This window comes from Jaculus jaculus, chromosome 1, assembly GCF_020740685.1.
Source record: "Jaculus jaculus isolate mJacJac1 chromosome 1, mJacJac1.mat.Y.cur, whole genome shotgun sequence".
Taxonomy (NCBI): Eukaryota; Metazoa; Chordata; class Mammalia; order Rodentia; family Dipodidae; genus Jaculus; species Jaculus jaculus.
The window spans coordinates 40,824,308-40,846,035 of NC_059102.1; the positions used below are offsets into that span (position 1 = coordinate 40,824,308).

Below are 21,728 nucleotides of genomic sequence, written 5' to 3' on the forward strand. Positions count from 1 at the left end.
TTGACAATTGGTTATGTAATCAATGAATATTTGTGGTAATATTATTAATAGGGACCCTTGAAATCTTTGGAGAAGCTGATGAATTCCTTGTGTAGGAACTCCACCCAAAGCCTTCAGTTTTCCCTGTTCTCAGTATTAGCCTACACAAAGATTACCTTGTGCAGGTTAGCTTGATATCCCAAAAGGACAAAAGAGAAATGATCCACAGTCCAAAGCTTTATGTTAACTACGTTTCCCAAGGGCTAGAAACACCTATCTAAGTATTTAGCACCAATTCTACCACATGTTATTAAAAAAAAAAGTCAATCTGAAAAAAAGTGCTATTACTGGCTGGAGAGATGGTTCAGGGGTTAAGGCACTTGCCCATAAAATCTAAGGACCAGGGCTCAATTTCCCAGTACTCACATAAAGCCAGATGAACAAGGTGGCACACACATCTGGAGTTTATTTGCAGTGGCTAGAGGCCCCCTCTCTCTCTATTCCTCTTTTTCTTTCTCAAATAAACAAATAAAAATAATTTTAAATGGGTAATTGCCAAACAGAAATGAATAAAAACAACACAAAACAACAAGTTTTCATCGAGAACAATATTTACATGGCTACACTGATTAAAACAATGAATATTTATAAGTGAATATAGTAATCTAATATGTTATTTTTAATGAAGTAATGGAAGGCAGCTATGCTCACCAGTACACCAGCAATGCACAGAGCAATGGGAAGTTGTGTGTGTGTGTGTGTGTATTTCTACATGCTTATTATAATATGATATGGAGATGGAACTAATAATTCTCATCTTCCATACTAGGAAATCAATAAATATTTTATATAAATTGATATGCAAGATGCAATCACGGGGCTGGCTCAGTGGATAAACTGTTTACCACACAAGCATGAGGACCTGAATCTGGATCCTCAGCATCCTTGAAAAGTCAAGGATGACAGCACGCACCTTCAGTTCTTGTAGTGGAGACTTGAGGACAGGGGGTTCTTGGGGAACCTGCCTAGCTGCTCTAGCCAGATTGGTGAGCTCTGTGTTCAGCAAGAGAGGTTCTGCCTCAGACAAGAAGGAGGCAGTGATTGAGGAAGACATCTAATTGATACCATTGGCCCTGCCTGCATGCATATACATTGTTACCCACACACATACGCAGATGCACAAATACGGTGTACAGACATGCATTCAAAAAGGGTGTTGTTAATTATAAATATGAATATACTTTAAAAGCAGATGTTGGGCTGCAGATACAGCTTAGCAATTAAGGTGCTTGCCTGCGAAGCCTAATGACCCATGTTCAACTCTTCAGATCCCACTTTAGTCAGGTGCACAAAAATGAGGCAAACACAAGGTCACACATGCCCACTAGGCACAAGCATCTGAAGAGCCACTACAGCGGTTGAGACCCTGGTGTCTCTCTCTTTCTTTCTCTCAATCTCTCTAAAAATAAAAATAAATATTTTTTAATGCAGATGTTTTTTTTTCTCATTGCGTTTTTTATTTCTTCTTTGACATTTCATTTCATTTACATATTGTTTATACCTCCATTAACTTTTCTTATCACTTTCCACTTTGGTTGTACCTCTTCTTATTCCCACTATTTTCCAGTGACTACATCAGTGATAACAATGACTCTCCTTCATTCAGCTCTGCCTCATGAGCTCTGCCCTCATCCATGATGGAATATTGACTAGCCTTGTTTTGTAGGTAAACCACTGCTATGAGTTCATGAGTGAAATGACCATGTTATATCCATAAGACAGAGTCGTACAGCACTCATTACTCATCCCATTCCCAAGCTCTTACATTCTTTCTACATCTTCACCTGAAATGTTTCCCAAATCTTGGAAAGGCTTAATATGGATGTCCTGTATAGGACTAAGTACTCGATAGTCACTTATTCTCAGCATTTTGCCCATTTGTGAATGTTCGTATCAACTGCTGCTCACTGGAGGTGATAGGTGGGGGGTGGTTCTGACAAAGGGTGAGAGTCGAACTAATATGTGAGTGCAAACATAAATATTTAGAAGGTACGTGACAAGATGTGCATTTAGCAGAACAACAGTGGTAAGTTAGCCCTGGGACCTACAACCTTTCCAGCTATGGGCTTTGGACTGGGTTTATAGTACCAGACATGGATTCTGTCTTGTGAATCAGGCCTCACATTCAATCAAAAAGTGGTTGGTCACCCTCATTCCAGTGACTCATGCCTCTGTTGCCTCAGTGTGTATGGCGGGTCAATCAGCGCTGTAGCACACAGGTTCCACAGCTGAGTGAGACTATTGATGACTTTTCTCCCACAGTAGCATGCATAGAAACTTCTAATGCAATGAGCACTAACTAGTATGTATGAAGAGAAGTATCTGTTAATGCTTAACTTGGCCACTATTGAATAGTGGAAATACATTTGGAGCATTATTTCAACATGCACACACATAAATTATGCATGCATACACAGATATGTGTCTCTATATACATATGTTTAAATGAATATTACATTTTCACACAAATTGAATATTGAATTTTATGTTTCCTTGTATAAGGACTTTAATGTTTTGATCAATGTTATTTTCCATTTTTGAAATATTTAATTACATCTATGTATTTATATTAGCTATTGATTGTTAAGTAGTAAGTATGTGCTGTGTATCATAAAACGACTTAGTCTGAGAGTGGCATGATCCTATATCATAATAATTATGCATTCATAAGTGGATCCCTGGACATAAAATTTATATTAGTAATGCTGTTGGGCACATTGATCAAGTCCCATATAGCATTTCAATCTTGTGACAAATATGCCACTTTTCTCTGAGTTCATCATTTCTCATGTCCTAACAGCTTAAAGCCCAGCTAAAACCATGTGAATGGCAGACACAAGGGCCCCAGCGTGCAGGACAGAAACCACATGCCATATATGGATGCTGTGTTGCTGAAATCCAGAGATACATTGATCTTGTCCCAACCAGCCTGCCCTGCTCAGTGACCTGTGACATTAAATTTCGAGTCTGCCTCATCCCTAAGGTAAGCTTATTTATTCTTATCTGCACTGCTTGTTTCTTAGTATTTCTAAATTCACAGTTTGGTTCCAATCTCATGTAAACTCAAGATGAGAGAATGGCAAAGTTGTTGTATAATAGACTTTTGCTGTTGTTCTGAGGATACATCCATAAGCAATTGGAAAAAATCTATATTTGGGTTTCTTCCATTCATAAAATATTGTTTTATTTTCACTTGTACTATGTTTTGTTTTCTCTTGTGTATTTTATTGGCAAGGTAATAGCTTTCAGCAGAGTACTGCATTGGGACCTGTACCTATGTGAGCTGTGAGCTGTGTAAAGATAGACATGATGACCTAGGACAGCACATGATGATAAACACATATGCCCAACCTCAAAGGCGACATTCAAAAGTTTCACGTGAATCATGAAAATCTTCAGTACGGGCTGGAGAGATGGCTTAGCCATTAAGCACTTGCCTGTGAAGCCTAAGGACCCCTGTTCAAGGCTCAATTCCCCAGGACCCACGTTGGCCAGATACACAAGGGGGTGCACGCATCTGGAGTTCATTTGCAGTGGCTGGAGGCCTTGGGGTGCCCATTCTCTCTCTCTCTGTCACTCTCAAATTAATAAATAAATAAAATGAACAAAAAAAAATCTTCAGTACTTCAAATGTCACTAGATGGCACCTTACCCATATCAAAGTCACAAGTTTGAAATACCTGATTGTTATATGACTTGTTTTTTCACTGGAAATGTCAGTAGTTTTCTTTAGAACAACTCATTCTGTGGAACTATGTCATTTCCTTGAAGCCTTCTAGATCCATGACTTTTTTGACTAAGTTTATCTGTGTGTATTATTTCTAGGGCACAACCCTATTAACATCGCTCTCATCCATGCTGCACGACAGCAAAGTATTCCCCAACCCTGAGACATTTGCCCCTGGCCACTTTTTAGAACGAATGGAAAACTTAAGAAAAGTGACTACTTCATGCCTTTCTCCTTAGGTAATAGATACTTATCTCCATTGCTCCAGGTAACACTTTGATATCATTTGGAACTAACACACTGCCTCCTATGGGTCTGGTAGATTTGCTTATTTTACATCATCCCTGAGCTCCCCTCCAAGCACCCATGAACTTTTATTATTAACAACATATGTTAGGTATTACAAGTGAGGCTTTAGTTTTTAACCCATTTTTCAAAATTGAGAAAGCTGAAGTATGGGTTATTTCCATTCTTCCTTAAGATGCATCACAACCACAGAGACACCAATGACATCTTCCTAAAAAGAAAACTTCATTTAGACTCTGTTAGCCATAAAAAATGTGAGCTCACAAAATTTTGACATCATGTCTTTTTGCTATGTTTCTCTCTGCCAGGATTAGCTAATGCAGACAGAAGTCTGCCAAAACAAGGAAAACACTGAAGTTTCCAAAATCATTCATTGTAATGCAGTAGGACTATTGTGGTGAGAGCATCACACGTTTCCAGGAAAGCAGGTCCTTTGGGATAAATAACCACCATCTCTCCTCCCTCATGTTTCAGCATTAAATGTAAAATAACTAAGAAACATTCTACTAAATGTCTCTAAGGGGCTGGAGAGATGGCTGAGAGGTTAAGGCTTTTGCCTATAAAGCCAACAGACCCAGTTCAACTCCCCAGGACCCATGTAATCCAGATGCACAAGGGGGCGCATGAATCTGGAGTTCATTTGCAGTGGCTGGAGACCCTGATGTGCCCATTCTCTATTTGCCTCTTTCTCCTTCTTTCTCTATCTCAAATAAATAAATGAAAAAAAAATTTAAATGTCTCTAAGGTGTTAATTACTAATGAATATAGAATGGAAATGTCAGACTTTTTAGGGTGGGTAATGAATCACTGACAGGCCATTTTCTCTCAGGTAAGACTATCAGAAGTTATCAGGTAACCACGTGATTGTGGAGACATTGTAGATGTGACAATATATCCAGAAATGATCTCAGGAGATTATGCTCTTCCTTTGTTCACAATCATGTGACCTGAACATAGAAACTTGACATGTGAGCTGTGTGTCCTGTTTTCTGTCCCATCAGTCTTTGTTGTTATTGTAATTTTAATACTGAATTCATAATGCCCCTTCCTCAGTATCCTAGGTTTATACCACCACATCAGGATTAGAAATATTTTCTTTAAGAAATATTTTTGAACAATATATGTTTTAAGATCATATCCTAGGTGGTTAACAAGTCTGTTTCATCCATTTACCTAATTAGTTGTCCTTTCCTCCTTCCATTGAGCTAACCATCCACTCAATAACTCATCAGTTACTCATATTTTCTTGTGCCAGTTACACACACAATGCTTCTCACACTCACACTTATGTACAGGGATAATTATCTTCTTGGCTTTTATTCCTTCCAGGAAAATGGATTTGTGCAGGACAGGGCCTGGCCCTGATGGAGCTGTTTCTATTCCTGACCACCATTTTACAGAATTTCAGACTGAAATCAGTGGTTGACCAAAAGGCCCTTGCTATCACCCAGTTTCCAGTGGATCTGTTTCTTTGCCACCATGTTACCAAATCTGCTTCATTTCTCTCTGATAATTATAAACCTGCTTGGCTACCACGCTCCTCTCTCCTGTCATTGCCCCCATGCAATCATCTCTCTCCTGCTCCCTCGGGGTGTCTTGTGTGTCGTCTCCCTCATACCTTCCCAGGATCTCAACACCCATCCTTCACTGTGCAGATTCTGGAGTCACTGCACACATACCTACAAATTCCTCTTCCCTGTCACACTTTAACTAAGCAGCCAAACACTCATATGAATTTACCACTGAGTCATTAATGTAACTTTACTTTAAAATGAGAAGTTATCACCACATGACAATTTAAAATCATTTCTTTTCTGCACGGTCATAATAATAAACATTTTTATTTGTTTTCCTATTTTCACACTTTCCTTATTCAAAAAAGAAATACTCCCAACAGGACATAGTGATCCATAAAATGAAAATTTTGAGAAATAATGGGAGTAGTTGAAAAGATCTTGAATGGTTTTCAATAGTCATGGAAATCGCTTGTGTTTGAAACAGACAAATGTTACCTAGAAGGCACTCCAACCTGTAGAGAAACACCGTGAAGACATATCACTGGAGGAATGAACATTCAGAGTAGAATTCACTCCTTACTTTGGTATTAAGTGAACAAAAAGTTTAAATATTTTTTATGCTTGATTGTAGAAGTTATCTTTGTCTTGCTTGCACAAAGCACCTAACCAGAAGAAACTTCTAAAAACAAAGTGTTTATTTTGACTTTCAGTTTTGAGGGGATGGTTGGTCATGGTGGGGGAACAGGTAGTTGGGGATGTTTTCTTACATCAGCTGGGGTGAAGCACCAAGCTTGAACTCACTAGCACTGGCAAGCAGTGCTGGACAATGAAATCTCTATACCCAGCCCCAGTGGCACACCTCCTCTAGCAAGCCCCCTTTTCCCCAAGACACCACAAGCTAGAGATGGAGCAAGAGGCTGAATTACACATATGTGACCGCTGTGGACATTTCAGATTCAAGTAATTGCCTTTAACTGCTGAGCCAACATTTCACATTCAAACTACCACATTAATGCTTCTAACTTATAACTGAGTATGAATTTTTGCTTTCATACTGCTATTCCTGTATTGTGAGTGTCACGCTTCTCATACCAATAAGAATTGCCAGCAAGTATTATCTTTCTATAATTTTTATGTACATTTTTATTTTTCATCACACAGATGTGTGCACAACTTCATACAATAGACCTAAATCCATATCCTAATTTCATCTCCTAAATCTGAATTGAGTTAATCCTGCACTTTCAAGGTAAATTATTTCTTATACTAACAACCTAGCCAAAAGCCTATGACTGGGAAGTTCACAGACCTAGGGGTAAGCTACTCCTGTTTGGATGAATACATATGTTGTGTTCTTAAAATTGCGCTTGAAATATTTAGCTTCTGCCCATCTATTAGTGGGCTCTTAACTTTGATGAGATAATCTTCTTTTGCAGTAGGTGGTAATTACTGGGGTGACTGAAAACTCCTCAAAGTATGGAGCATAAATGACTATTGAATGTTTATGATTAAATGAGACATTTCCATCAGGCTCTACAAGCTTCAGGGAACAATGAAGAAGAGCAGTGGAGAAGAATATAAAGTCAGAGGATGTGGAGAAATGGTTGGCATGGTTATTGTTTAGACATGAAGTGAGGATTTCAGATATGGTCCCTTAGCTGCTCTCTTTACCTACTAAATGCTTTCTAAATGCTGCATTCATCAAAAGGTTGTTGTGGATGATGGAAGAAGGAAAAGACATCAAAGAAGACGTAGTGCGGGAAGCATTTGTTCAGATGAGGGAGATGATCAAAGGGTGACACCAGAGTTTGGATGTGGGCATGAGAGGAATTTGTTAATTTTTTTTCTATTTTTGCTTATTCTTCATTTTTTCTCAATTTTTATTAACATTTTCCATGATTATAAAAAATATCCCATGGTAATACCCTCCCTCCCCCCACTTTACCATACTGTTTTGCTAGTATGGCTCTGTAGTATAAGTTAAAGTATAAGTTTCCCCTTTGGAGTTCCATTCTCCATCATATCCCCTCCCCATCTCAATCAGTCTCTCTTTTATTTTGATGTATTATCTTTCCTCCTATTATGATGGTCTTGAGTAGGTAGTGTCAGGCACTGTGAGGTCATGGATATCCAGGCCAGTTTGTGTCTAAAGGGAACACATTGTGAGGAGTCCTACCATTCCTTTTGCTCTTACATTCCTTCCACCTCCTCTTCCACATAAGACCTTGAGCCTTGAGAGGTGTGATCGAGATGTTACTCAGTACTCCAGTCACTTCTTTCCAGCACTATGATATCTTCAGGGTTGTCCCAAGGTCACTGCCATCTGAAAAGAGAAGATTATCTACCCAAAACGAGAGTAGCATTAACATAAGGGTATGAATATTAAGAGAAGTGCTTACTGGGCAGTTGGATAAGCATAGTATATACATTTATCCAGACCGCAACAGGGATCATGACTACCCCTGTTGTAGGGTTTCAGTATCATCTATCCATTCCCTCCTCCCATGGAGCGGGCCTCCAGTCCAATAGGAAGGCAGTTGGCTTCCACCATGATAGACATGCCACTATTGCACCCGTTGGCTCATTTGGCCTGGCTGGCCAATTATAAGGCTTGCAGTGTCCACTGTTGAGTATCTTCACTGGTGGTATCTCTTTTTCCCATTGAACTGCATGTACAATGCTTCTTCCAGCTTTCTGTCAGCTGGTCTACATGGAGGAGGTTATCAGCTCAGTTTCAGCAGGGTTTCTCTGTGGCCTTGCAGCCCAAGTATGTGGAGTCTTCAGCAATAGGGTCTTACCATCTATTACTGGTGGGAAACCAAGGGCCTCAGCAATGGCCTATAATGTTTTGGAGGCACAGGGACCTCCCTGACCAACAACTCATTGGAAGGTATCCCATCCCTGTCACTGAAAATTTTCTAGCAATGATCTATGGCTGTTCCATTGTCCAAAACCAAAGGGTTCCATATGATTTATTTACATCCTCTTAGATTTTGATTAGCCCTCCCTCCACCTTTCCTTTACTCTATCTCTTGCCCTGACCTCACTTTGGGCCTTTTCATGCCTGTTAATCTATTCTTCTAATTACATATATACAATACCATCCTGTTAAGTACCCTCCTCTCTTCCTTTCTCTTCCCTTTGTGTCTCCATTTTAGCTTACTGGCCTCTGCTACTAGGTTTTTTCCTTCCCACACAGAAGCCCAATCATCCGAAGCTAGGATCAACATATGAGAGAACATGTGGCACTTGGCTTTCTGGGCTTGGGTTATACCTCACTTAGTATAATCCTTTCCAGATCCACCCATTTTTCTGCAAATTTCATAACTTCAATTTTCTTTACCACTGAGTAGAACTCCATTGTATAAATGTGCCATATCTTCATTATCCACTCATCAGTTGAGAGACATCTAGGCTGGTTCAATTTCTCAGCTATTATGAATTGATCGGCAATAAACATGGTTGAGCACATACTTCTAAGGAAATGAGATGAGTCCTTAGGATATATGCCTAGGAGTGCTATAGCTGGGTCATATAGTACATCAATTTTTAGCTGTTTTAGGAACCTTCACCCTGATTTCCACAATGGCTCGACCAGATTGCATTCCCACCAGCAGTGTAGAAGGGTTCCTCTTTTTCCACATCCCCATCAGCATTTATGATCATTTGTTTTCATGATGATAGCCAATCTGACAAGACTGAGATGGAATCTCAATGTAGTTTTAATCTGCATTTCCCTGAACACTACGGATGTAGAACATTTTTTTAGATGCTCATACGCCATCTGTATTTCTTCCTTTGAGAACTCTCTGTTTAGCTCCATAGACCATTTTTTGATTGGCTCGTTTGATTTCTTATTATTTAACTTTTTGAGTTCTTTGTATATTCTAGATATGAATCATCTATCAAATATATAGCTGGAAAAGATTTTTTCCCATTCTGTAGGTTGCCTCTTTGCTTCATTCAATGTCGTTTGCAGTACAAACTCTTTGTAATTTCATGAGGTCCCAGTGGTTAATCTGTGGTTTTATTGCCTAAACAACTGGGGTTATATTCAGAAAGGCTTTCCCAAGACCAATATGTTAAAGGGGTTCCCCTACTTTTTCCTCTAGCACTTTCAGAGTTTCCAGTCTGATGTTAAGGTCTTTAATCCATTTGGACTTAATTCTTGTGCATGGAGAGACAAAAGAATCTATTTTCATCCTTCTACAGATACATATCCAGTTTTCCCAGCACCATTTGCTGAAGAGGCAGTCTTTTCTCCAATGAGTATTTTTGGCATTTTTATGGAATATCAGGTGGGTATAGCAACTCTGACTTACATCTGGGTCCTCTATTCTGTTCCATTGATCTACATATCTGCTTTTGTGCCAGTACCATACTGTTTTGCTAGTATGGCTCTGTAGTATAAGTTAAAATCAGGTATGGTGATACCACCAGACTTATTTTTGTTTCTCAGTATTATTTTAGATATTCGAGTTTTTTTGTGATCCCAAATGAATTTTTTGGATTGTTTTTGCTATTTTCATGAAGAATGCCATAGGAATTTTGATGGGATTGCATTAAATGTGTAGATTGCTCTTGGTAAGATTGACATTTTCAAAATATTGATTCTTCCAATCCAGGAATAAGGGATGTTTTTCCATTTCCTAGTGTCTTCTGCAATTTCTCATTTGAGTGTTTTATAGTTTTCACTGTAGAGTTCCTTAACTTCCTTGGTTAGGTTTATTCCAAGGTACTTTATTTTCTTTGATGCAATTGTGAATGGGAGTGATTCTCTGATTTCATCCTCTTTGCGTTTGTTGTTAGCATATAGGAAGGCTACTGATTTTTCTGTATTTATTTTGTACCCTGCTACATGGCTGTAGGTGTTTATCAGCTCCAACAGTTTGCTGGTAGAGTCTTTAGGGTCCTTTATATCTTGTCATCTCTTCCTTTCCAATTTGTATCCCTTTTATGTGTATCTCTTGCCTTATTGCTATGGCTAAGACTTCCAGTACTATATTAAATAAAAGTGGGAACAGTGGACACCCTTGTCTTGTTCCTGATTTTAGTGTTAAAACTTCCAGTTTTTCTCCATTTAGTAATATGTTGGCTGTTGGCTAGTCACAAATAGCCTTTATTATATTGAGATGTGTTCCTTCTATTCCCAGTCTCTGTAGGACTTTTTTCATGAAGGGATGTTGGAGTTTGTCAGACACTTTCTCTGAGTCTAATGAGATGATCATGTGATTTTTTTTAATTTAATTTAATTTTATTTTTTAATTTTTATTAACATTTTCCATGATTATAAAATATATCCCATGGTAATTACCTCCCTCCCCACCCCCACACTTTCCCATTTGAAATTCCGTTCTCCATCATATTACCTCCCCATTACAATCATTGTAATTTCATATATACAATATCAACCTATTAAGTATCCTCCTCCCTTCCTTTCTCCACCCTTTATGTCTCCTTTTCAACTTACTGGCCTCTGCTACTAAGTACTTTCATTCTCACGCAGAAGCCCAGTCATCTGTAGCTAGGATCCACATATGTGAGAGAACATGTGACTTGGCTTTCTGGCCCTGGTTTACCTGACTTAGTATAATACTTTCCAGGTCCATCCATTTTTCTGCAAATTTCATAACTTCATTTTTCTTTACCGCTGAGTAGAACTCCATTGTATAAATGTGCCACAACTTCATTATCCACTCATCTGTTGAGGGACATCTAGGCTGGTTCCATTTCCCAGCTATTATAAATTGAGCAGCAATAAACATGGTTGAGCATGTACTTCTAAGGAAATGAGATGAGTCCTTTGGATATATGCCTAGGAGTGCTATAGCTGGGTCATATGGTAGATCAATCTCTAGCTGTTTTAGGAACCTCCACACTGTTTTCCACAATGGCTGGACCAGATTGCATTCCCACCAGCAGTGTAGAAGGGTTCCTTTTTTTCCACATCCCGGCCAACATTTATGATCATTTGTTTTCATGATGGTGGCCACTCTGACAGGAGTGAGATGGAATCTCAGTGTAGTTTTAATCTGCATTTCCCTGATGACTAGTGACGTAGAACATTTTTTTAGATGCTTATATGCCATTCGTATTTCTTCCTTTGAGAACTCTCTATTTAGCTCCATAGCCCATTTTTTGATTGGCTTGTTTGATTCCTTATTATTTAACTTTTTGAGTTCTTTGTATATCCTAGATATTAATCCTCTATCAGATATATAGCTGGCGAAGATTTTTTCCCATTCTGTAGGTTGCCTCTTTGCTTTTTTCACTGTGTCCTTTGCAGTGCAAAATCTTTGTAATTTCATTAGGTCCCAGTGGTTAATCTGTGGTTTTATTGCCTGAGCAATTGGGGTTGTATTCAGAAAGTCTTTGCCAAGACCAATATGTTGAAGAGTTTCCCCTACTTTTTCCTCTAGCAGTATCAAAGTTTCCGGTCTGATGTTAAGGTCTTTAATCCATTTGGACTTAATTCTTGTGCATGGCGAGAGAGAAGAATCTATTTTCATCCTTCTGCACATATACATCCAGTTTTCAAAACACCATTTGCTGAAGAGGCTGTCTCTTCTCCAATGAGTATTTTTGGCATTTTTATCGAATATCAGGTGGCTATAGCTACTTGGGCTTACATCTGGGTCCTCTATTCTGTTCCACTGATCTACATGTCTGTTTTTGTGCCAGTACCATGCTGTTTTTGTTACTATGGCTCTGTAGTATAGGTTAAAATCAGGTATGGTGATACCACCAGCCTCTTTTTTGTTGCTCAGTATTATTTTAGATATTCGAGGTTTTTTGTGATTCCAAATGAAGTTTTGGATTGTTTTTTCTATTTCCATGAAGAAAGCCTTTGGAATTTTGATAAGGATTGCATTAAATGTATAGATTGCTTTTGGTAAGATTGCCATTTTCATGATATTGATTCTTCCAAGCCAGGCACAAGGGATGTTTCTCCACTTTCTAGTGTCTTCTGCAATTTCTCGCTTGAGTGTTTTAAAGTTCTCATTGTATAGATTCTTTACTTCCTTGGTTAGGTTTATTCCAAGGTATTTTATTTTTTTTGATGCAATTGTGAATGGGAGTGATTCTCTGATTTCATCCTCTGTGTGTTTGTTGTTAGCATATATGAAGGCTACTGATTTCTGTGTATTTATTTTGTATCCTGATACCTTGCTGTAGGTGTTTATCAGCTCCAACAGTTTGCTGGTAGAGTCTTTAGGGTCCTTTATGTATAGAATCATGTCATCTGCAAATAATGATAACTTGATTTCTTCCTTTCCAATTTGTATCCCTTTTATGTGTGTCTCTTGCCTTATTGCTATGGCTAATACTTCCAAAACTATATTAAATAAAAGTGGGGACAATGGACACCCTTGTCTTGTTCCTGATTTTAGTGGAAAAGCTTCCATTTTTACCCCATTTAGTAATATGTTGGCTGTAGGCTTGTCATAAATAGCCTTTATTATAGTGAGATATGTTCCTTCTATTCCCAGTCTCTGTAGGACTTTTATCATGACGGGATGTTGGATTTTGTCATATGCTTTCTCTGCGTCTAATGAGACGATCATGTGATTTTTGTCCTTCAACCCGTTTATGTAATGTATTACATTTATAGATTTGCGTATGTTGAACCATCCCTGCATCTCTGGGATAAAGCCTACTTGGTCATGGTGAATGATCTTTTTGATATTCTCTTGTATTCTGTTTGCCAATATTTTGTTTAGAATTTTTGCATCTATGTTCATGAGGGAGATTGGTCTGTAATTTTCTTTTTTTGTTCTATCTTTGCCTGGTTTTGGTATCAGGGTGATGCTGGCGTCATAGAAGGAGTTTGGTAGGATTCCTTCTTTTTCTATTTCCTGGAAAAGCTTAAGAAGCAATGGTGTTAGCTCTTCCTTAAAAGTCTGGTAAAATTCAGCAGTGAATCCATACGGGCCTCGGCTTTTTTTAGTTGGGAGATTATTGATAACTGTTCGGATCTCCATGTTTGTTATAGGTCTATTTAAGTGATTAATCTCATTTTGATTTAATTTAGGTAGGTCATATAGATCAAGGAAATCATCCATTTCTTTCAGATTTTCATACTTTGTGGAGTATATGCTTTTATAGTATGTCCCTATGATTTTTTATATTTCTCTGGAATCTGTTGTGATGTTACCTTGTTCATCTCTGATTTTATTAGTTTGTGTCTCTTCTCTCTTTCTTTTGGTCAGATTTGCTAAGGGTTTATCAATCTTGTTTATCCTTTCGAAGAACCAACTCTTTGTTTCATTAATTCTTTGGATTGTTCTTTTTGTTTCTATTTCATTAATTTCTGCCCTAATCTTTATTATTTCTTCCCATCTACTGATTTTTTGTTTGCCTTGTTCTTCTTTTTCCAAGGCTTTAAGGCGAAGCATTAGGTCGTTTACTTGCGACCTTTCTAATTTCTTAATATAGGCACTTAAGGCTATAAATCTACCTCTTAGAACTGCCTTCATTAAGTCCCAGAGATTTTGGTATGTTGTGTTCTCATTATCATTTGACTCTATAAATTTTTTGATTTCCTTTTTGATTTCTTCATTGACCCACTCATCATTTAGTAGTGTATTGTTTAGTTTCCATGATTTTGTGTATGCTCTATCGCCTTTCTTGCTACTGATTTGTAGTTTAATTCCATTGTGGTCAGATAGAATGCAAGGAATTATTTCAATTTTCCTGAATTTGTTAGGATTTGCTTTGTGTCCTAATATATGGTCTATTTTAGAGAATGTTCCATGTGCTGCTGAAAAGAATGTATATTCAGCAGCCTTTGGATGAAATGTCCTGTATATATCTGTTAAGTCCATTCCTTCTATGACCTCATTTAGTCCAGATGCCTCTCTTTTTATTCTTTCCCGGGATGACCTGTCAATTGATGAGAGTGGGGTGTTAAAGTCACCCACCACCACTGTGTTTGGTGTTATCTGTGACCTTAGTTCTAATAGTGTTTGTTTGACGAATTTGGGAGCCCCCATGTTAGGTGCATATGTGTTTAGGATTGTAATGTCCTCCTGTTGGAGTGTGCCCTTAATCAATATAAAGTGACCTTCCTTATCTTTCTTGACTAATGTCGGACTAAAGTCTACCCTGTCTGATATTAGGATAGCAACCCCTGCTTGTTTTCTAGGCCCATTTGCTTGAAACACCGTCTTCCAACTTTTCACCCTAAGATAATGTCTATCCTTTGTAGAAAGGTGAGTTTCTTGGAGACAACAAATTGTAGGATCCTGCTTTTTAACCCAGTCTGCAAATCTATGTCTTTTCGTTGGGGCATTGAGACCGTTGATATTAAGAGATATTATTGAAAGGTGTGTATTTATGTTTGCCATTTTTTTGTGTGTGTGTGTGTTTCTGGTTCTACCTGTGCTCTCTTCTGTTAACTGGTATTTGAGTATAGCTTGTTTTTTCTAGGTTCCTTATATGTGTGCTTTTCCTTTTGTTCAGCATGGAGGATTCTATCAAGTATTTTCTGTAGAGCTGGTTTTGTCTTCAAATACTCCTTTAACCTGCCTTTGTCATGGAATGTCTTTATTTCTCCATCTATTTGAATGGATAACTTTGCAGGATAAAGTAACCTTGGTTGACAGTTGTTATCTTTCAGAACTTGGAATATATCACTCCAAGCCCTTCTGGCTTTAAAAGTTTGTGTTGAATAATCTGCTGTAATCCTGATGGGCTTGCTTTTATAGGTAACTTGATTTTTCTCTCTAACTGCTTTCAATATTTTTTCTTTGGTGTGTGTGTTTGGAAGTTTGATTATAATATGGCGAGGAGAGGTTCTTTCTGGGTTTTGTCTGGCTGGGGTTCTAAAGGCTTCCTGTATCTGTATTGGCACCTCTTTCCCAATTTGGGGGAAATTTTCCTTTATGATTTTGTTGAAGATGCCTACTATGCCTCTGGAGTGGAGTTCTTCTCCTTCGACTATGCCCTGAATTCTTATATTGGATCTTTTCATAGTGTCCTGAATATCTTGAAATTCCCACTCATACTTTTCTATAAGTTTGTCTTTCTCTTTGTTGGACTGCATTAGGTCTGCCACCTGGTCTTCTAGCTTAGATATTCTGTCCTCCCCTCATCCATCCTACTGGTGAGATTTTCTACAGAGTTTTTTATTTCATTAACTGTGTTCTTCATTGCTAGTAATTCTGACTGGTTTTTCTTTATTATTTCTATTTCCCTATTTATGTCTTGTATTGCCTTCTTTATTTCATTAAATTGGTGTCCTGCCTCTTCTTTGATTCCTTTGATTTCCTCTTTGATTTCCTCTCTGATTGTTTTCATGTGTTCTTTAACCTCTTTGAACATATTTATAATTATTCTTTTGAACTCTTTCTCACTGGAGGACATTTCTGATGCATTAATACTTTTAGGTGGATTTATATTGTCTTGCTTTTTAGTGTTTCTTGTGTTATAATGTATATGTTTTTGCATCTTGGATTAAGTTAATGCTTGGATTTTCTAGCTAGCTGTGTATTCTTAGCTGTATCAATTGATTTGATGTAATATATTTTCAGGGTAGGACCTTAAGGTGTTAGGTGTGGCTCTTAAGACTCTCAGAGTATCTACAAAGATGTTCTTAGGGGTTAAGTTTCCCTGCTATAGGAGTATTCAAGCAGGCTGAGTGGAATAAAATACAGGTAGATTCTAAAATTTAACTAAACACTGTACACATTCAATCAAAAACAGCCCCGAGTATGTATGCAAGAGTAGTTATTATAATGACCAGATCCTCTATCAACAAAGAGGTTTAGATTTCTGGTCTGTTGAGGGATCCAAGTCAGCTTGTGACCAAGTGAGACCCTTCCCTGGTGTAATCCCAGTTACCTTGGGTGATTTTGGTCTCAGTCAAGTTGCTGCCTGGGTCGTCGGGCTGCTGTTCTGATTTCTGGAGCTGGGCACTTGCTTTTCCTACGGGGCAAACTGAGCCGCTGCTGCTGCCTCTGCTGCTGCTGTAGCTGCCACTGCTGGAGCCACCAGTGCTGCTGAAGCTGCTGCTGAAGCTGCTGATGCTGTGTCCACTGTGCTGCTCCCCCTGAAGCTGCTGCCGCCGAGTCTACCGCTGCTGCCACTCCTGGGTCTGCTGCTGCTGGGGCCGCTGTTACCGGTGCTGGAGCCGCTGATATTGCTGCCGAACTCTGCTCCTGCTTGGGTCCCGCTGTGAGCCCAAGTTGACGTGGCCAGGTCCCGGGCCACTGCTCTGTTCGCTGGAGCTGGGCTCAGGCGGTGGGGGAGGGGAGGGAGCCGCAGCTGCTCGGGTTCTCTCGCTGTTCCACGTGTTCTACCTCGTGGTTTCCTCCTTTTTAGTAAAAGTGTGTATTTTGCTGAGTTTTTTTGGTCTTTTTTCCCCCGTAGGCTGCTTTGGCGTGGTACCTATGCCGCCATCTTAACTGGAAGACTCGACCAAAAAAATGATCATGTGATTTTTGTCCTTCAGTCCATTTATATAATGTATTACATTTATAGATTTGCGTATATTGAACCATCCCTGCATCTCTGGGTAAAAGCCTGCTGGGTCAGGATGAATGATCTTTCTGATATAGTCTTGTATTCTGTTTGCCAATATTTTGTTGAGAATTTTTCCATCTATGTTCATGAGGGAGATTGGTTTGTAATTTTCTTTTTTTGTTCTATCTTTGCCTGGTTTTGGTGTCAGGGTGATGCTGGCTTCATAGAAGGAGTTTGGTAGGATCCCTTCTTTTTCTATTTTATGGAAAAATCTTAAGAAGCAATGGTGTTAGTTCTTCCCTGAAGGTCTGGTAAAATTCAGCAGGGAATCTATCTGGATCTGGGCTTTATTTAGTTGGGAGATTTTTGATAACTGCTTGGATCTCCATGCTTGTTATAGGTCTATTTAAGTGATTAATCTCATCTTGATTTCATTTAGGTAGGTCATATAAATCAAGGAAATCATCCATTTCTTTCAGATTTTCATACTTTGTGGAGTATATGCTTTTATAGTATGTCCCTATGATTTTTTGAATTTCTCTGGCATCTGTTGTGATGTTACCTTTTTCATCTCTAATTTTATTAATTTGTATCTCTTCTCTCTTTCCTTTGATCAGATTTGCTAAGGGTTTATAAATCTTGTTTATCCTTTCAAAGAACCAACTCTTTGTTTCATTGATTCTTTTTTTTTGTTTGTTTTTTGTTTTTTTTTTGGTTTTTTTTTGGTTTCTATTTCATTAATTTCTGCTCTAATGTTAATTAGTTCTTCCCATCTACTGATTTTTGGTTTGCCTTGTTCTTCTTTTTCCAAGGCTTTAAGGTGAAGCATTAAGTTGTTTACTTGTGACCTTTCTATTTCTTAATATAGGCCCTTAAAGCTATACATTTACCTCTAAGGACTGCCTTCATTGTGTCCCATGGATTTTGGTATATTTTGTTCTCATTATCATTTGACTCTATAAATCTGTTGATTTCCTTCTTGATTTCTTCATTGACCCATTCATCATTTAGTAGTGTGTTGTTTAATTTCCATGATTTTGTGTATGCTCTAAAGCCTTTCTTGCTATTGATTTGTAGTTTGATTCCATTGTGGCCAGATAGAATGCAAGGAATTATTTCAGTTTTTCTGTATTTGTTAAGATTTGCTTTGTGTCCTAATATATGGTCTATTTTAGAGGATGTTCCATGTGCTGCTGAAAAGAATGTATATTCTGCAGCATTTGGATGAAATATTCTGTATATATCTGTTATGTTCATTCCTTCTATGACCTCATTTAGTCCAAATGCCTCTCTGTTTATTTTTTCCTGGGATGACCTGTCACTTGATGAGAGTGGGGTGTTGAAGTCACCCACTACCACTGTGTTTGGTGTTATCAGACCTTAGTTCTAGTAGCATTTGTTTGATGAATTTGGGAGCCCCCATGTTAGGTACATATATGTTTAGGATTGTAATGTCATCCTGTTGGAGGGTGCCCTTAGTCAGTATAAAGTGGCCTTCCTTACTTAATGTTAAGACTGATGTCTACCTTGTCAGATATTAGGATAGCAACCCCTGCTTGTTTTCTAGGTCAATTTGCTTGAACCACCATTTTCCAACCTTTCACCCTAAGGTAGTGTCCATCCTTTGTAGAAAGGTGGGTTTCTTGGAGGCAACAAATTGAAGGATCCTGCTTTTTAACCCAGTCTGTAAACCTATGTCTTTTGGTTGGGGCATTGAGGCCATTGATATTAAAAGACATTATTGAAAGGTGAGTATTCATTTTTGCAATTTTTATAGTTCTTCTGGTTTTACCTTTGCTCTCTTTTGTTAACTAGTATTTGAGTATTGTTTTCCTGGTTCAATATATGTGTGCTTTTCTTTTTCCTCAGCATAGAAGATTCTTTCAAGTATTTTCTGTAGAGCTTCTTTTGTCTTCAAATACTCCCTTAGCTTGCTGTTGTCATGGAATGTTATTTCTCCATCTATTTGAATGGATAGCTTTTCAGGATAAAGCAACCTTGGTTGACAGTTGCTATCTTTCAGAACTTGGAATACATTATGCCAAACCCTTATGGCTTTAAAGTTTATGTTGAGTAATCTGTTGTAATCCTAATGGGCTTGCCTTTGTAGGTAACTTGATTTTTCTTTCTAACTGCTTTCAATATTTTCTTTGGTTTGTGTGTTTGGTAGTTTTATATAAATATGGCAAGGAGAGGTTCTTTCCAGGTTTTGTCTCTTTGGTGTTCTAAAGGATTCTTCTATCTGCATTGGCACCTCTATCCCAATTTGGGGGAAATTTTCTTCTATGATTTTGTTGAAGATGCCTAGTATGCCTTTTGAGTGAAAATCTTCTCCTTCTACTATGCCCTGAATTCTTATGTTTTATCTTTTCATAGTGTCCCAGATATCTTGAAATTCCCACTCATACTTTTCCATTAGTTTGTCTTTCTCTTTATTGGACTGTATTAGATCTGCCACCTGGTCTTCGAGCTTAGATTTCTGTCCTCTCCTTCATCAATTCTACTGGTGAGATTTTCTACAGTTTTTTATTTCATTGATTTTGTTCTTTATTGCTAGTAATTCTGACTGATTTTTCTTTATTATTTCTGTTTCCTTGTTTATGTCTAGTATTAACCGCTTTATTTCATTAAATTGGCATTCTGTGTCTGATTTGCTTCTTTTAATTTCTTCTTTGAGTTCTTTGAACATTTTTATAATCATTCTTTTGAAATCTTTCTCAGGCATTTCCTCTAACTTGTTCTCACTGGAGGTAATTTCTGATGCATTAAGACTTTTTGGTGGATTTATATTGTCTTGATTTTTAGTGTTTCTTGTGTTATAATGTATATATTTTTGCATTCTGGGTTATTTAATGGTTGGATTTTTCTAGTTAATGGGGTATTATGAGATGTATCAGTCAATCTGATGTTATATATCTTCAGGGTAGGAGCTTAAGGCACTAGGTGTGGCTCTGAACACTCTCAGGTTATCTACAAAACTGACCCTAGGTGTTGGGTTTGCCTGCTATGAGAGTATTCAAGTAGGCTGAGTGGAACCAAATACATATAGTTTCTAAAATTTAACTAAAAAATGTATACTTTCAATGAAAAACAGCACCGAGTATTTATCCAAGAGTAGGTATTATGACAACCAAATCCTCTGTCTGTCCCTTAGGCTGAGTGGTGCCTCATCCACTCCCTTAATCCTAACAACAAGGAGGTTAAGAATTCTGGTCTGCAGAGGGTTCCGTGTCAGCTTGTGACCAGGTGAGGCCCTTCCCTAATGTATAACAGAAGAGGAAACAAAGCCACTATAAATCAAGAAGCAACAAATAACAAGCCCAAAGTACAGCTTTTTTAAGAATGGCAAACCTGACCATCTCTCAGATTTAACATATAGTTTATCCTGATATGGAAGGTGTAATTAGCACTTCCGACTCAGGCCTATATACCAGGTGTATTAGGCAAGTACTGACCTGGTGTAATCCCAGTTACGTTTTGGGATGATTTTGGTCTCAGTTAATCTGCTCCTGCTTGAGTACAGCTGTTAGTTCAAGTAGGTGTGGCCAGGTCCCTGGACAGCTGCTCTGTTCGCTGGAGCTAGGCACTGGTGGTGGGGGAGGGGAGGCTGCGATGCTGTTCTAGTTCTCTTGCTGTTCCACATGTTCTTCTACCTTGTGATCTGCTCCTCCGTTGTTCACTGCCATTCTCCCTTCACATTTCTTGAGTTTGCAGAGAGCTCTGGTATGAGTGGAAAATCCCCTCAGCTGACTTTTCCTGTGGCTCAAGCCGAGCCTGGCGGCTGGCTGGAACACTGCCACCATAGTCCTACTGGAGCCGTTTCTGCTGGCCTGTGCGGGCTCTGGATGCTCTGGATCTCGCTTACCTCTCTGCTGCTGTTTCAATTTCCTATACACCTCACTTTTCAGTAAAAGCGTGTATTTTGCTGGGGCCTTGGGGGGGGGGCTTTTTCCCCCTTGGGCTGCTTTGGCATGGTACCTACACTGCCATCTTAACCAGAAGTCTGAGTTTTTAAATTTTTAAATAGTTTTTATTTGGTCTGGAAAGATGGGTCAGTGGTTTAGTCCCTTGCCTGCAATGCCTAATGACCTGCATTCAAGTTCCCAATACCCACAAAAAGCCAGATGCAAAATGTGGTGCATACATCCTGAGTTCATTTGCAGTGGCTAGCAGTCCTGTTGTGCACATTTGTATCTCTCTCTTTCTGTCCTTGCAAATAGATAAATAAAATCTATACATAATAAAAATAACTATTAAAGGTTTTTGAGAAGCAGATATAGGAAAAGCTCTGTGTTCTTTCTCCATCTCAAACATATATAGTATATTCCATGCGGGATACCTCTCAAGACATCCAGAGGACACCAGAAACAATAGCTTGCACTACACTGCATATCTAGTTGTGAAAGGATAAAAGTTGCCCTATTTCTGCTGCCCTGTTTTCTAGCTGCTCTGCTAACCTGTCTTTTTAAGCTTCTGTAATATGGCTTGCTTGCTGCTGCACTGAGTCACAGAACTGCCATTTTGCAACTGCCTCCATTTTGTAAAAAGTATACCATGAGGACCTGACCCTTTGTACGCCCTACCCAATGCCTAAATTCCAGGAACTCGAGCTGAACAATCAACTCCTAGTTCCTCATAAACACACAACCAATCAACGGTCAACACATATCTGAAGT

At 38.5% G+C, this 21,728-nt stretch overlaps 1 pseudogene; it reads left to right on the forward strand.

The window, feature by feature from the left end:
* The window catches only part of LOC123460614, a 32,267-nt pseudogene extending 26,685 nt beyond the window's left edge, over positions 1-5,582 (forward strand).
* Positions 5,583-21,728: the final 16,146 nt, after the last annotated feature.